This window comes from Sinohyriopsis cumingii, chromosome 5 (assembly GCF_028554795.1).
Source record: "Sinohyriopsis cumingii isolate HCF-2022 chromosome 5, ASM2855479v2, whole genome shotgun sequence".
NCBI classification, from domain to species: domain Eukaryota; kingdom Metazoa; phylum Mollusca; class Bivalvia; order Unionida; family Unionidae; genus Sinohyriopsis; species Sinohyriopsis cumingii.
In genome coordinates, this window is record NC_142965.1 from 115208351 (window position 1) to 115224714 (window position 16364).

At 36.2% G+C, this 16364-nt stretch overlaps 1 pseudogene; it reads left to right on the forward strand.

Annotated features, from left to right (window-relative positions):
* Positions 1-15795: 15795 nt before the first annotated feature.
* On the forward strand, positions 15796-16110 carry LOC149800025 (calmodulin pseudogene; annotated as a pseudogene).
* The last annotated feature ends 254 nt before the right edge of the window (positions 16111-16364 follow it).

Consider the following 16364-nt stretch of genomic DNA (forward strand, 5'->3'; position numbering starts at 1 on the left):
CTGGCTTTTGGCCAAATACACTAGTGGTTATTCAGAGATAAAAACATACATATGATATTGACCAAATAACTGACACTGGCTAAATATATTGTTGGTGATAATAGATAAAGGCAATTTGATAACGGTCTCCAGACAGCGGACTCTGGCGAAATATACTAGTGATTTATTAGAGATAAAGGTAATTAACTGATACTGGCCAGATAACTGACGTTGGCCAGATAACTTACTCTGGCGAATATACTAGTGGTTAATTAGAGATACAAGTCATTAACTGATAATGACCAGATAACTGACCCTGCCGAAATATACTAGTGTTTATTTGCAGATAAAAGTCATTGACAGATACTGGCCGGATAGCTGACGCTGTTCAGATAAACTAGTGCTTAATTGGTGAAAAAGATAGATATTTGACACAGTCCAGGTAGCAAAGACTGGCCAAAAGCACTAGTGGGAATCAAGAGACAACGACAGCTGGTCAAAACACGATTTGGTGTTGCCAAACGTAAAGTGGGCCTCGGTAGCTTACTTAGTAGCGGGTTTGATACTGCTGCTGGCTGCCACAGTTTATCCTTGAGAAAGGCGCTTACATTCAGTTTCCTACGCATAATATAAAGACCAGGAAAAACGAAGCAAACACAACCCTTTCCCTACCACACATACTCCTGACACGAATCAAGCTTACCTCTGATCTGTTGTCTACACTAATGGATAATTGGCTAGTGAAGTAATACCACACATATTTCTCTTATTTCTAGCCATCTTCATGTATCCTTCGATTCCACAGAATTGACCTCAGTTGTAAAGATGTTAGAGAGAATTAAAGTAAAATGACAATATTACTGTAATATTGTATATTTACAGTGTCATTAAAAGTAAACAACTTAATGTTTAACATGATCGCAGTTTTACATTATATCATCACAAAACCGTGCATTAAATAGCCTCGTTAGGTTATTCTTTTATAGTAATTTGCTCGTTAGGATATTCTTTTAAAGTAATTTGCTCGATCACGACCAGTAGGTAGGGATGATGTGAGTCTATATTTAGACACATATCATTTTGCGCTCAAGTTCGGAAGTTGTATGTCTGGTAATGCTGTTTCTCACGGAATTCTATAAATTATTTTATTTATTAAATACATGTACTCCTATTTTTGTGTACAACGATACCCGGTGGTGATTTATGTATTTTGTGTCGTATTTCGAAATAATGAGTATGGTTCATCCTATGCTGCACGTGCGAAGTTCTTTTGATGGGACGAACCGATTGCCTACAATGCATAGACATGTATTTGTATGAATACCTCACCGTACGTAAATCTCTTTACAACACGGATAATATTGTCAGCCAGCATCCTGCTTTAAGGACTTGCACATCTTCAGCTGTAGAGGTATCTGTCTAATGTCCAGAATGTCTGGAGGGTTCAGAGGGTCTAGAGTGACTGGAGGGGACAGTGTGGTCGGAGTAGTTAGACTGATCGGAGTGGCCCGAGTGTTCGAAGTTACAGGAGTGGTCGGGGTCAACGTGGTGCAAGCTGTAAAACCAACCACGGGAATTAACAGTAGCAGCTGTGAAGCTGAATTGTAGCAGCCGTGGAGCTGAAATAAAGTGTACTAATGACACAGTGTATCTCTTTACATGTAATCTGTTAGCCGTGGACTAATTTTGGGGATCGTAAAACCCATTGCATATTTCGGGGCTGTAAAGATAAGTTGTATTTCTGTCAATTTTTGTATGCATACTTTCACTATCTGAGTGAATTCATTTTACTAACATGAGTAAAATTCTACATTGTTTACTAGCTGAGTAAACTATATCCACTTTTTCATTGTGAAATCACTGTGATCCATTCACCTTTTGCCTTTGTATTTTGTAAAGTATTTTATTTGTATTTTCCATGATCAAGTCTGTGCTTTCTTATGTTAATTAATCCAATATTTGATTATATATGCACGCACATATTTATATATACTCGTTCATTCAAGTCATTCATTCATTATTAAACATTGTATTTATATCATCGTCAAAAGTGTTATGTTCTTAATCCGAAATTCCCACCCGGTTACCTTGTTACAATGTAAAATGCATGACGTGAACAAGTTTTATCTCTAAGTTTCCTCTATCCTTCAATCAGCCAGGAAGCTATTATTATTTTTATCATCATTATTATTATTATTATTATTATTATTATTATTAATATTTCATATAGTTTGTCAATAACTACTTTTACCAAAAACAATTTCAAGGGCATTGGAATAAAATAAAAGTATCTAAAAAAAAGACATTTACTAATATCCATGGAATTAAGCACATTAATACAACAACAGCAACATGCCACAATGAATATTTTTAAATACAACTACCAAAAGATGCATTTGAAACCTATATGGAGCATTACTGTATGTACATTCATTTTTGCTTTTGACAACTGTGGGGTTCTTTAAATTCTTCAGAGTTTTGTATCGGTAATCACTTGAGTGACTAGGATTAAAATGCATTATTGTTCAAAGAAATGTACTCGTTAAATTGAAATACGTTTTTTTTTCTAAAGATTTGAATCTGGAAGGTTAGTCTCCCTTTCTGCTAACAGCATATGGCGCCATTCTTACAAATAAATATTCACCGAAATTAAATACCAATCATCGTCATGCCAGAAATCTCCTTCAGTTTTTAAATGATAGCTCATAAAAGATTCACATATCGTTACCAATACTCAATACATTCTTGGAGATATCTGTTCATTTTAAGTCTTCGTATAGCAGGGAATATTATGTTCACATACGTAATATGGGAATTCTTAGGAACCTTTGGAGAAAATTATAATTATTGACAAAGTTGGCAATGTACCAAACAATAATTTAGTTTATGCATTAGAGGAATTAATGAAGTTGCAGTCAATGGATAATTATGGGAAGCTTAGTGAAGGGTGAGTCAACAAAATTTGGGTAATGACTTTTATTATCTGTATCAGCGTATCAGTCATCGTCTTAACTTTGTTCCTGGTGTTTATTATTAAAGATAAGCTTCAATGGAGTTGTAACTATGGATCTAACGAAACTAATCAGATATGCGAGATGAAATTGCTATGTTCCTTGTTATGTATATTTGATTTAATTATATCTGAATTAATATATATTTATTTCAATTTCATTGTTTGTCAGTTTTTTGTTTCATTACATGATTTTGCAATGTAAATTTATTAACAAGCGATGATACTTTTTGAAAATAGTTTGACCTTAAATGTTATTTTATAAACACCAAATATTGATCTAAATCCTGACCTTATTTCAGAATTTGTAGAACCTTCGTAAACAAGTTCTATTTTACTTTAGAATGATTGGTTGTTTCCAAGGCCATGACTGGGCCTTGTCTTTAAGATATAAACAATTCTTTTTATTTCTTATTTCTTAGAGTAAAAATGATTTGTATTTGTAAGGATCACACTGGGTAAACGTGAGCTGTAGCAAGTAATTGCTTCTATAACATTCTAGAAGATGATCACGTGACCCTTATTTAGGTTTTAGAAACCCCATATAACACATGTTTTGGAGAATTAATCAGTAGAACTTGGGCTGTTAAATTCTTAATTATATGTTGTGCTGCTTGGAGTTATTTCAAATTACTTGGTTTGGAGTAGTTTCAAATTACTTGGAGTCAAATGGATTAATTATGTTTTTGTGTGGTTTTTTTTGTTCTGGAAAATACGTGTCCTCATGTAATATTGTGGAACAAGGATAGATTTTTATATAAACTAATTCAGCTATCAGAAACCGGGGTGATAATTTTTATTTCTACAAAGACTGAGGACTTCAACACTACATAATGTATCATTGTCTTCCATCTTGGATTCTTTGTCCGGATTCGAAGGTGAAATCAGTAGAACATTTTGTTATTAAGACTACTAAAATTTTATTCTCGGATTATTTTTGGATCATTTTTGGATTTGATTCTATAAAACCGTAAGTTCATATTTTTTCATTTTTACAGATTTTTTTCCAGGGAAATAAAATATTGCATTTTTAAAAGCTTGTTGTTTACACTCTTTCTTGTGTTACTGTTTGTTTGAGCCTAAACAGGTGACATAAGATCCTTCTTAATGTATATAGGTTTTAATCAGCAAACTAGCCGCAACTTCGTTATATTTTAATTTAGAATTTCTAAGAAAAGAGGAAGTCGCGTATCATTGCAGTTTTTAGTTTTAGATTAATCGATAAATGATACGTTGGACGTATATTTTTTCAAACTCAATAGACAACAGTACTGACCCAGTGTATAACCCAGGTAATGTAATTACCTGGAGATGAGTATTGCCACCTAACTCAAGCAGCCCTCCTAATCCGATCTCTGTTTTTGTAGCCTTTTATACTTTGGTGTAAGCAACAACAAAAAATAAATTGCAAACATGTATTTCAATACACACGGAATAAAGCCATTAATTATACCATAAAGTCCTAATCTGATACTCCCATCTTAACTTGAGTGTAAAACCTCACCGATTTACATGTCTGAAATTGAGATATTCCGGAAGCAGATTTGATCATGTCACGCCTCAACCTACTGATGAACTACTGGAGGGAAACTGGCTGGTTTCAATTAATAGTTTGTTTGAAGACTACTTTCATTTTTTATATATGATTAAGCTTCTTGAAACAATCTCTTCTGTAATTTAATATTTACAAACTGACCAAATCTATCGAACCAAATATATGCTTCTCGACGATTTCATAGCTACTGTTGCAAAACATCCCAAAATCTCAGTTAATGACTAACCTATGCTTTTATTTACGTCCACATGGCGATAATTTCAGATTCGTCATATTGAATTTGCATAAATGTGTTTGGAATTTCGATGACAATGTGTATCTAAAAATATTCTGATAGCTTCAAAGAGCGGAGCATGTAATACATTCAAAGGATGCATTTGTGTTTGGTTCCAAGATGGGAAGGAGGAAGACCTGACTTAAGGCAGCGCACAATGATGTATCCAAAATCATAAATACTATTCTTGGAACAAAATACTTGGAAGAAAATACAGAATTACTTCTGTGACCACTTTTAGAATTGTTCTGTCGTTTTGTACATTCTGCGGGACATGGCGATGGCTGGATATTGCAAGCAGCTGATTACCGAAACTCCACCGTATGTCACATACTCATACATATTTGTTAAAATACAATAATTTTTGCCCTTTTCCGTGCCGTGTCCTGTAAGTACGACATCATGGTTTATCTTATAGCTACTGCAATCCGGCTCATCATACATACATAACACATGTAGAATATGACGCTCAGGCTTGAATTTTGAATTACGTGGCTTTGCTTGATACTAAATAAATATACATTTACATGTTATTTCCTTTTCTTTGCAAACCGCTGTAGTACTACTGAGAACTGTCATACCCTAAAAAACATATTAATACACTAGAAAGAAAATAGCCCATATTATCAGTTTCGGAGGTCAGTGAACACTATTTCTAGAGATGACTACACTTATCAAGTTTTATTAATACAAATACAAACAGGGCAGCTAAAAGTACAAAACACTTTCAGCTTGATAATCAGACATTTATCACTAATAATGGAACAAGGAAAAGCAATACATAAACCAAATATGTTTTAACTAAAAATATACTTGTAATAAATATTAGTTTTCGACACCGATAGAAACGATATGTTCCGAATGTCGTGTGTTGCTTCAAACAATTGAAAGCTTTAATTTTATTGGTGAATCAGATCACATGATATCGTATCGGTGTCCGTTATATCTCATCTATGTCACTGATCTAAATTACAATCGGATAGTCCTTCTGCTGTGAAATAAAGATGAAACAATAATTGGCGTGTTTTAATTACTTCCTTCATAGTCCTGGAACGAAGCTTGACTGACATCAACAGCTACTACAATTGGTCCGACGGAGGCAACAGCTTGCTGCAGTGCTGGTTTACTACACTTCGCGATATCTACAGAGCCGGTATCCTTTACCACTATCAAGGAGTCATTATAGTCACAGTCATCTTCCTGCTGTCAGCAGAAACAGGATGGTTGTAAAGATATGGTATTCATGTCATTTTAACCCTTCTGTAGTATGACAAGTTACAATTTATCACTAATTATATACCACCATGAAAATATAACAAACTTCCAGTAATTCGCGCGCGCGCGCGTGTGTGTGTGTGTGTGTGTGTGTGTGTGTGTGTGTGATTTGGATTTTAAAGTAGCTTTTACAATTTGTCGGTCATATCGTTACGATGTCTGCAGTGTGGCAGTTTATAGTGATGCTTAGCACTGGGGCATCAAGCCGCAGACATGTAGCATCATGTCCCCCCCCCCCCCCGTCACATTATCCTGTCACCAGGCCGACCAGTCCTATCACTAACCTCTAAATTCCGAATGCCAAGCGAGGCAACTGTTAGTACCATAATTATAAGTCGCTGGTATGTCAGCCGGGGTTCGAACCCGCGATCACCCGCGTCGGAGTCGGACGCTCTAGCCACAAGGCTGCAGGAGCGGTTTGTAAATTTTTGTTTGCAATTGTAAAGGCATAAATACTGGGGAACACTGATCATATTATTGGAAAAAAATTCCTTTAAAAATAACGAATGCAAAGTGTCACCTTTTAGCTCTGTGATTGTTTTGTCATACACTTGATATAGGAGGATGGGGATCACCAACATATTTACAACTCTGCCAATGTTCGTGACCGCTTGCAAATAGAACATAAACTCCTTGCACATTACCATTTAATAGAATAATACCCGAACCCAAATGATTTTGTGGCAGTGTAGTGAAATTTACTATAGAAGAGATTTGTGTAGATTAATAAATAATACGTACCCCTCCCACCACATATTTTCCTTGATCTGATTTACTTTAAGACCACTGACATGAGTATATAGAATCTCAAATTCTTCTTTCACTTTGAAAGGTCACAAGTCAAGTAAATGGCTACACAAATTAAGATGTCTGATGAATATTCATGAACAAGAAAATGCATTATCAACGAGCCAGTGAACTAAGCTTTAATATACATCTATGAAGATGGCCTCTTATCGATCAACAAGCGGTGTCTGGAAGAGAAAATCTCGCTTTGTCAGCATGAAAAGTCACGTTTGGATATATTCTTTATCTTCCTTGAGACTCCGCATACCCATGAGATCGAGATTGCATACGGTTGTTAAGGTCCAAAGAGAGCAGCATATTTTCGTATGTTGCTTGCGAAGATGGTGAAGACTAACTCCGTGGCAAACAATAATTCCCGCCGTTATAGTACAACATTCACTGAAAAGCTAAACTGGCATGAAGATTCAACAGCACACTAAAAGTAGAACTCATATAGCATTGATCACTATCTGCAAAATGGCTAAGTTGCAACTGTTAAAATATTTACCACAAAATATCTGAACACACTCTTACGCTGCCTGCTTGATAATCATGATACAGTGATTCCTGAACGTGGGCTACTCTTTAACGTAATACAAAAGGAAATGATGTAGTATATCTCTGCTGTATATGGGCTATCCACCTCAGTCTCGATGCCGTACATCTTGAAATATGCAAATAACGCGTCCATAAAACCGCAGTTACATCCAAGGCTTTAGAAGGCTTTGGTACAATCCGTCAACTGCTGTTCACTTAGGGAGATCAGTTTACCGGTCTTACGGAAGACCTGACTGTCCAGAGCACCTGTCTGAAAGATAGAATATAAGTCACTTAGGCCCTTTATATTTGTCGTATTATACGACAATGCATCATTATAAATTTGTTTAACATTTTTGCCTTTATCATCGTCTTGTATCCTAGGTTGTGTTAAATGCTTGATTACCCCCAAAAGTACAATAACTGAGATGGACAAACCCCGTGATTTGGATTACTTAAATGTGTACATGTTAAAAATTCCCATATATTATTTAGATTTCAATATCCATATATTTTGCTCAAATTTCATTATTCTACAGGTTTCTCTCATATGGAGTCCTAGCACATCCCTATCCAAATTATTGAAATGGACATTCTGGACAAAACCATTGTGAAGAAGCAGATATTTGGAATTTGATTTTTATCTTACAATTAAAGTAAATTCGGAAGCTTGCAATTAAAGGAAACGCTCAGTTCAAGGCACACGTATAAAGCACTCTGACAAAGCCATGTTACTTTGGCCAAAGGAACAAGGCTACTGATATTTAGATTAGAGTTCATTATTATATATTTCATAATATATATTGAAATATATGCGTGAGAACAGTAGTTTTGGAAACAATTTTTGTTACCTTTTAGGACGTATATATGCCCTTATGACGTATATATGCCCTTATGACGTATACATGCCCTTATGACGTATATATGCCCTTATATATGTTCTTCAGATCTGTATTGTCTTTTTAAGCCTTATTATCTTTTCCATATGTAAGTTTGTTTCACATTGACACAGAATGGAGAAAACAATCCATGCAAAGATTTTGCCCTAATAATATAATAAAAAGAAAATGTGCTTGTTTCTACTAGATATGGAGAAATATATAGTGAAGTCGAACAATTCAGCATTGTCGCTCGCTTTATTACACTACAGTCTCACACCGCTCGCTTTATCACAATATGAACTCACATAATACTAGGAAAGAATACAAATTCAGGTTTGTCTATTTGGTTTGTGTCAGTGAGGAGACGTACTATTTATTACAGACGCTTTCCAGAATGATATAGCGAGGCACCGTAGCTCAGAAGGTCGCGGTTTTGATTCCCATCCAGACCAGTTCAGGTCGGCTGCGTTTGTGTGCCCTTAGGAAAGGCACTTAACCCATATTTCTTCAGCAAGTTGCAACCAATATTTTAATATTGTCGTTAACACCAGCATGCAAGGACCAGCCGCCTGCTTTTAAAAATGGGCTGCTTTTGAAAACGGTTATATCAATTGAAAGCTTTAGTATAAAATATCTAATATATATAGTTAGTAGTTTTGTTTACTTGAACGTTGTTTCCATGTAACAAACATATTCTGCATTTTCACTTACTGGTCAACAAGGTTCTCTTACAGTGGTTTGGAAAGGAGTTACATTGGTTTGCAAGGGAGACACGGGAAAGTATCCAGTCTCTCTTGTCACAATTTTGAGTTGCAACTTTCGTAAATATAATTACTAAGCTGAATGCCCAGCATTACCCACAATCTTTCTGAAAATGGATAGAAAACGTTGATTAGAGTCCTTCCTGCACAAAATTTGCGTAAGTAAGGATGTGCCAGACACTGAAAACCCAATGTTTTGTTTCAAACCTTAATATATTTTATTTATCATGCATATGTGTTGCTAATTAATTTCTTTTATGGGAAATGACTTATATTTCGCCTACTGTCAATTTGTTCCTTAGGTCAGAACTTCATATATTTTGTTTCAAAATAAATGAATATTAATCTTTTTTTTCTGGAAGGCACATACTTGTCTAAGAATGCGTTCCGTTTCATGCACAAAAAATCATTATTCGGATGCGTTGTATCAATCAGTACGTCCACAAAACTAACCCAGCAATCAGATCCCGATAGGGAACAACTTTATCACTATGCCATCCATGTTTAAAATCAATACATGCCAAAACAGTATTCCTGTTAAAATGCAGTCTCGATTTTAGGGACAGTCTTTTCAAACCTCCTTTTAAAAATGCAGACTCGATTCCAAGTACTGTGCTTCCAACCTTCTTCGTAAGAACCTTCAGTGTTCCCCATATCCCCAAATTTGTCTCTGATCCTACCACCTACAACGTTTCTAGTTGTGCTGAACATTTAATGATCACCTAGATTTGATGTACGTAAACCTGGCAAAAGAAATTTTATATTATTGCCGACCCAGCCATAAACTAATGAGCATCAGTATGGCTTGCATACTTCCAACGCTTGGAAAGACCTGCATAACAATGAAACTATGCATTATTTAGATGCTTTTTCAAAACAATCAGTGATATAATTATCCATGTCGGTGGCAACGGGAAAATGAGGCCTTTGAGCTAATTCTTATTTTCTTTTTAAATATTACCATTAGTATGAATATAACATTTACATTGCATCATTGTTAAAGTAACAGTTTTACTGAAATTCATATCATAAAACCAGTAGATTATTATCTCAGTGGTGTCGACAAGATATGATTATGGCTGGTTTAACAGATGAGACAACACCAAGATATTCTTACGTAAACGAGACGATACTAACTACATAGTTAACGTGTGCATTTTATACAACAATGTGTACAAGTTTTCAGTCTCCAGAAACCATAAAAAGTATGAATACTGGAGTTCAGAGAATGCTAGGGTCTCTAGAACCCAGAAAAGAATTTGAACATATCAGCTTAGACTTTATCAGTTTTCGGAACACAGAAAAAGGTTGAACCATTAGCTCAGGCCTTTCCTTATCTACTATAGTCCCTGAGCTCAGGCCATTCCTTAGTTACTGTTAGCCATGAGCTTAGGCCATTCCTTATTTACTGTAAGACCTGAGCTTAGGCTATTTCTTAGTTACTGTTAGCCATGAGCTTAGGCCATTCCTTATTTACTGTGAGACCTGATCTTAGGCTATTCCTTAATTACTGTAGGCCATGAACTTAGGCCATTCCTTAATTACCGTAATTCCTGACCTTAGGCAATTCATCAGTTACTGTAAGCCATGAGCTTAGGCCATTCCTTATTTACTGTACGACCTGAGTTTAGGCTATTCCTTAGCTGCTATAAGCATGCGTCTAATGTATATCCTTTGGATGTCATGTAGTGAAGACGAATGAACTGACCTTTTCTGTTCTGTACCGCAGCAAATGTTTACCTGGTCCTTCACATGTGTTACATATCCCTTCTGTCCCCAGCTGACTGTGTATGGAAGAATCGCATTGTGCGGGACTGCAATTTAATTCATTGACTCTGGTGTTTATGATACCGATATGCAGTGCTCTGAACTCTTCTGCTTTATGAAAACAGTTGTATATGTGCCGATGACATCACTGGGTTTTAAATCTTTATATCTCCCACTTCTAGCCATGTCAATACTTTGACATAGCTGAATATTTTGGTCATTTGTCCTTGCAGACTTTCCGTTTTGAAGTAGCATTTCCCCCTGTCTTGTTCAAAGTTCAATTATAATCAAATGTATATATGTTCCATGAAAACACGGCATTTTAAAATGTTGGCAGCAACAGGATAAACTTTTATTACTAATGAAAAGGAAATTGCAGAGAAGCATTTGAAACAAATATTTAAAAAGAATTTAGATACACTACCTCTGTTCCGTGCTAAGATTAACCAGCTTGCATTGTGTAAGTTGCTGAAGACAATGTTTGTAACATAATTAACACAAATTCAATGGATCGTGAAATCGTTCACATGGCTTATATTTGCTGAAATGCCAATGTAATAATAATAGTTTTAGAAGTATGAATTGCCACGTTTAATAATATGACCGTCCATTCACTATTGATCATATAATCAGACGTAATCAGATATATTTATTCATTATAAAGTGATGATTCCGCAAGTTTTCAAACTCCATGTGGAACGTGATGGATATCAAGAGATGGATATCAAGAGACGGATATCTAGAGACATTTTTATAAAAATTTATTAATTAGATAAAGCCCTATATAAACCACTTTTTCCTTATAATCTTGTAATTAAATCTTATGATATAAACCTTCACAGCGAATTCCACTCAACTATGATTATATTGGAGCCTACACATCATCCACAAGGCACACTTTAAAGAATGCATGGCAGACGGATGACGGCCATATCCAAATGTCACTGTGCCAGGTGCGTTAAAATATATATTTTACACTAAAGTACATCTTTATCTCAAAACGCTGCTTACAAGATCTGAGAATTTGTTCAGTCCCATGCTGAAACTTATCTTTTCTTTCTTGTATTTCGGTGAAAACTGAACGTCTATATGCGTCCTCATCTTTGGTCGCATACTGCTCGCCTGGAGTGAAAAAATTACTAACACATATACTCGCGTGTAAGCTGAGGTCAACTGCAACCAACACAGATCCTCATCTGCCATAGCATAATGCGTCTGAAGATCAGGATATATATATATATATATATATATATATATATATATATATATATATATATATATATATATATATATATATATTGTGGTCTAAGGTTGACATTGCCGGGGTGGGAGTGGGAGACAAGCGCCCCAATTATCCAGAAATGCCCCATACGGCTTGCGTCTCTGATTGCCTCTGTCAACTAAAATCCAGCTCCTGGCCTTCGCGAGTGGCTTAGATTTGAAGTCCGGCAGACCACGTTTTCCACTAACAGGGGAATGGGTGAAGGCGGGCCATTGGCCCCTTAAAACCAGTTGCTTTGGGTAGATGGGACTCGTAACCTTGGACGATAGCTCATCTAGGAGAAGGAAAACTCCGATTCCAAACCTTTGCTGCTTTGTGGCTATACCTACTCACGGGAAAGGCTAAGGGAGTAAACTCCGACAGAAAATCCGGAGAGGGAGTCCCTAAGGCGGTCTGACATTGACTTGAACGTCATTCCGACAACTCCTGCGACGTCGTTGGTGCCAAGCTGTATCGGCAATCGTCATTCCCTTGGGCCCACCAGCTTCGTGGAGAGGGGGGATCTGCTGCATGGACAACAGCTGATTCTCCATACCACCCTGCCCAGGCATCGTAACTCCACTGGAGAGGACACTCCAGCGTCGTCCTGCGGTGTCGGCACAACAAGAGAAGTAGCCGTTTATCAGTTCTAAGTCAAAGCTCGATTGGAGTAGAGCTTGGCGCCAGGGGTTACTTTTGACGGTGGGAGAGATCACTAGGTCTCATTGGACGGCTACCGCCCGCCAAGCTGGGCAGCCCCCAGTCAGTAAGTTGCTGCCCGCCATGACCTGCCTGCTTCACTGGGTGCGTGGAGCTTAGAGAACCATCTCGACAAGTGAGCCACAAAACTCCGCACCAGGAAAAAAAAAAAAATATATATATATATATATATATATATATATATATATATATATATATATATATATATATATATATATATATACAAGCGCATCACACTAAACCACCAATGTGTCATTTATAAACAATTCTGAAGAAATCGAGAGTAAACCAAGTAACTATATAAAGCATTTTAAAATCTTAAACTCACGCACAATTTCTACTGTTGGCAATATAACTGTAAAAATATCTGATTCCAATTTAGCAATATTTTAGCTTCAAATACACCGAAAGCCTTATCATTTTCTGCCTGCCTGTTCTAAAGAGGAAAAATATTGGAGGAATTTTTATGTTTTGTAGAATACTCAGGAACAATAGGACATAATCTTCTATATTGCAAAATATAAACAACGTTTTCATTAAAACAGCTTGCATATTTTTACCACATGGCTTTCACTTTTATTGCTATATTGTGTTGCCATAGTTTTAGACAATCTCACGTTTCCCTTCAACTTGCCTTGGGCAAATTCACTTTGATAGTATTTAATAAAGCCCTGACTGATGCGCACGAGGACGTTCATACTGACCCTTGGTTGGGTTTGGAGTTGGTGAGGGCAAATTTGGAACAGTAGTGAACCAGGATTTACAGATATATGCTTTAAAAGAAAAATGTCCTCTCCACTCCCCAAAGTAGTGGTTATCACATGAGATACCTGGAGTTTTGCAAAATCATTGCTATTATCGTTTGTCTTATGGCGAATCTTTAGTCTGTGGTTTAATGGATTTCTCTTCATGGGGATTTTAGCATACGTTTAAGTCATTACCTTCATGTAACGTGACGATCTCACTGTATAGCAGGATTGTGCTATTGTGCCATCCAACATACATGTTCATGGAGTTTGGTGACTCTTTACTCAGCGGGTTATGAGAACACAAAGCCACAGACAAACATAGTATATCACACTATCCTCCACAAAAGCGCGGGGATCAAAGTCTTTATGGAAAATGTCTTAACTAGAGTAATACTACTTACCGTTCTTTGCCTTGAACATTTCCTACGAACTTCAATTAAGTTTCTATGTATGTCTCTGGCTGGTTTGATTTCAAACTGCTTGACAAATGTCATATGTCCTGTTGATGATGATATCCGAGACACTGCCACCACAAATGTCACGATACTTGCACAACACTTTTCTTTTCCGTGAAGAACAAATCTTCGTCTCGAAAGACGATCACTTCTCAATTCATTGATAGTTGGTCCATGAGAACTTGGAATATTGAAAAGCAACCACTGCCGATGATGGGAGTCATCATTTGTGGGAAAGCAAATTCAGGATCTTTCATTTTTAGTGTGAATAACCTTGCGTGGAATAAATCGGACAATAGCAATAGATAGCGCAAATTCTTAAAGAACGTTTGAACTTTGTCCTACATCATAAAAAAGAAACGATTCTGATTTCATAAAGAAATTTCTCAACAGTGTGCAGTATACATTTATCACAATTTGCATGTAAAACATGCGCAACATTTATTGCAACAAACATTGATTATATAATGTATCTAAATATAGATGCGGATAATGAAACTTTACAGTACCTGAGCACTTTATCTCTTCAAGTCTCTCTCAACAATGGCATCAATTACCAACCACGACTCTAGTAACAATTTGAAGTTAAGTGGTTTTTGCCCGATCAAGCGCTAGGTTGCTCACGTGACAGTTTGCAATGTTCGGATTGGTGCACAATGTTTCCTTTCACGCGTTACGTAACATAGTCACGTGACTCGTCATTAGCATCCGACACTGAGTGACAGAATTATATTTATCCAAGCCAGTCAATGAAATGTATCAACTATTGAACGCATGGGGATTGAAACAATTCTCATTTGCCTTTGACGATAGAAAAGCCATTATCAATATTAGTCTATTTGATTTTGATTTTGTTATACAAAGATCAAACGTTGTTTTAATTATATGTCATTGTTTTTGTTATTATTGAATACCAGAACATCTGTGCTAAATTGCAATTTCCTTTTCATAAAACTTCCATAACTGACTCAGAACCCTGGCTGCAACTTAATTACCTTGATACCATTTTTAGTAGATTATTTAACTATGAAGATCAAAGAAACTACCTGGCTGTAATTAAGTCCAAATAACACTTGCTGGGAGTAAAGGAAATCACTCGTTTAACACGGTGTTCTTTTGAAATTGTACATTTTAAAAACAAATCTTTGACATAACGGACATACATACATACATACATACATACATACATACATACATACATACATATATATATATATATATATATATATATATATATATATATATATATATATATATATATATATATATATATATATATAATTTATTTGTCATTTATCTTCACTCAGCCGTGTAGGGACAATTGTGTACTGTAATGGTGATCAATTTCTATACGAACGGAGGAGAGAGAGAGAGAGAGAGAGAGGAGGAGGATTATGGGGTATGAAACGAAATGTTCTTTGATATGGTGCGAAATGTCCTGAAACGTCCATGTACAAGGTTGGCCGACATGTCCGTTGAAGGGGATCGAAATGTCCATTTGAAGTGGGGCGAAATGTCCTGGGTCAAAACATGTACAGGCGCGAAAAGTCCAGGTACCAATTCAAACGGTTCTCTAATTAAATTCTTATTGAGAAGTTGTGTGGTCTTTTCCAGAAGAAAAAAAAACATGGGCATCACTCAACGTAAATTTGAGTTGGTACAATTATCTAGAGAATTATTCATATATTGTAATGAAAAGGGGCAAGTGTTATTTCGTATAGTCAGTACCGCCATCATCAAAGTCTACATTCACCGTGTTCAACTCTCGGCCCTTTTCAATACAAAATGGTAGACCAAATGTCACAAAAGCAGATTGAAGAATATAAGGAAGCTTTCAGGTTTTTTGACAAAGATGGAGGTGGAAAAATCTCGATCGACGAACTGCGAGCTCTACTGGGATCAATTGGCCAAAAGCTATCTCAAGCAGAGCTGGAAGACGTATTTAGTGAAGTTGATAATGACAGCAACGGCTTGATAGATTTCGAGGAGTTTCCTGAAATGATTACCAGCACTATCAATTACATTGACAGCGAAGAAGGCCTCAGTGAAGCTTTCCGTGTTTTAGACAAAGATGTGAATGGTTTTATCACTGTATCTTAGTTGCGACAGGTAATGACAAATATTGGAGACAAATTAACAGATGAGGCAGCCGAAGATATGATTCAAGAAATTGACATTGATAGAGATGACCAGGTGAATTATGAAGAATTTCTGGAGATGATGTCCAAACAGTAGTTTTCCTAACGATGATGGCCCAACATTTACCTATAGTAAACCGGCACAAAATTTTAAAAGGCCCATAAAATGCATATTTGCGTAACGCAAGCCGAAACACAGAGAGATATATTTGACAC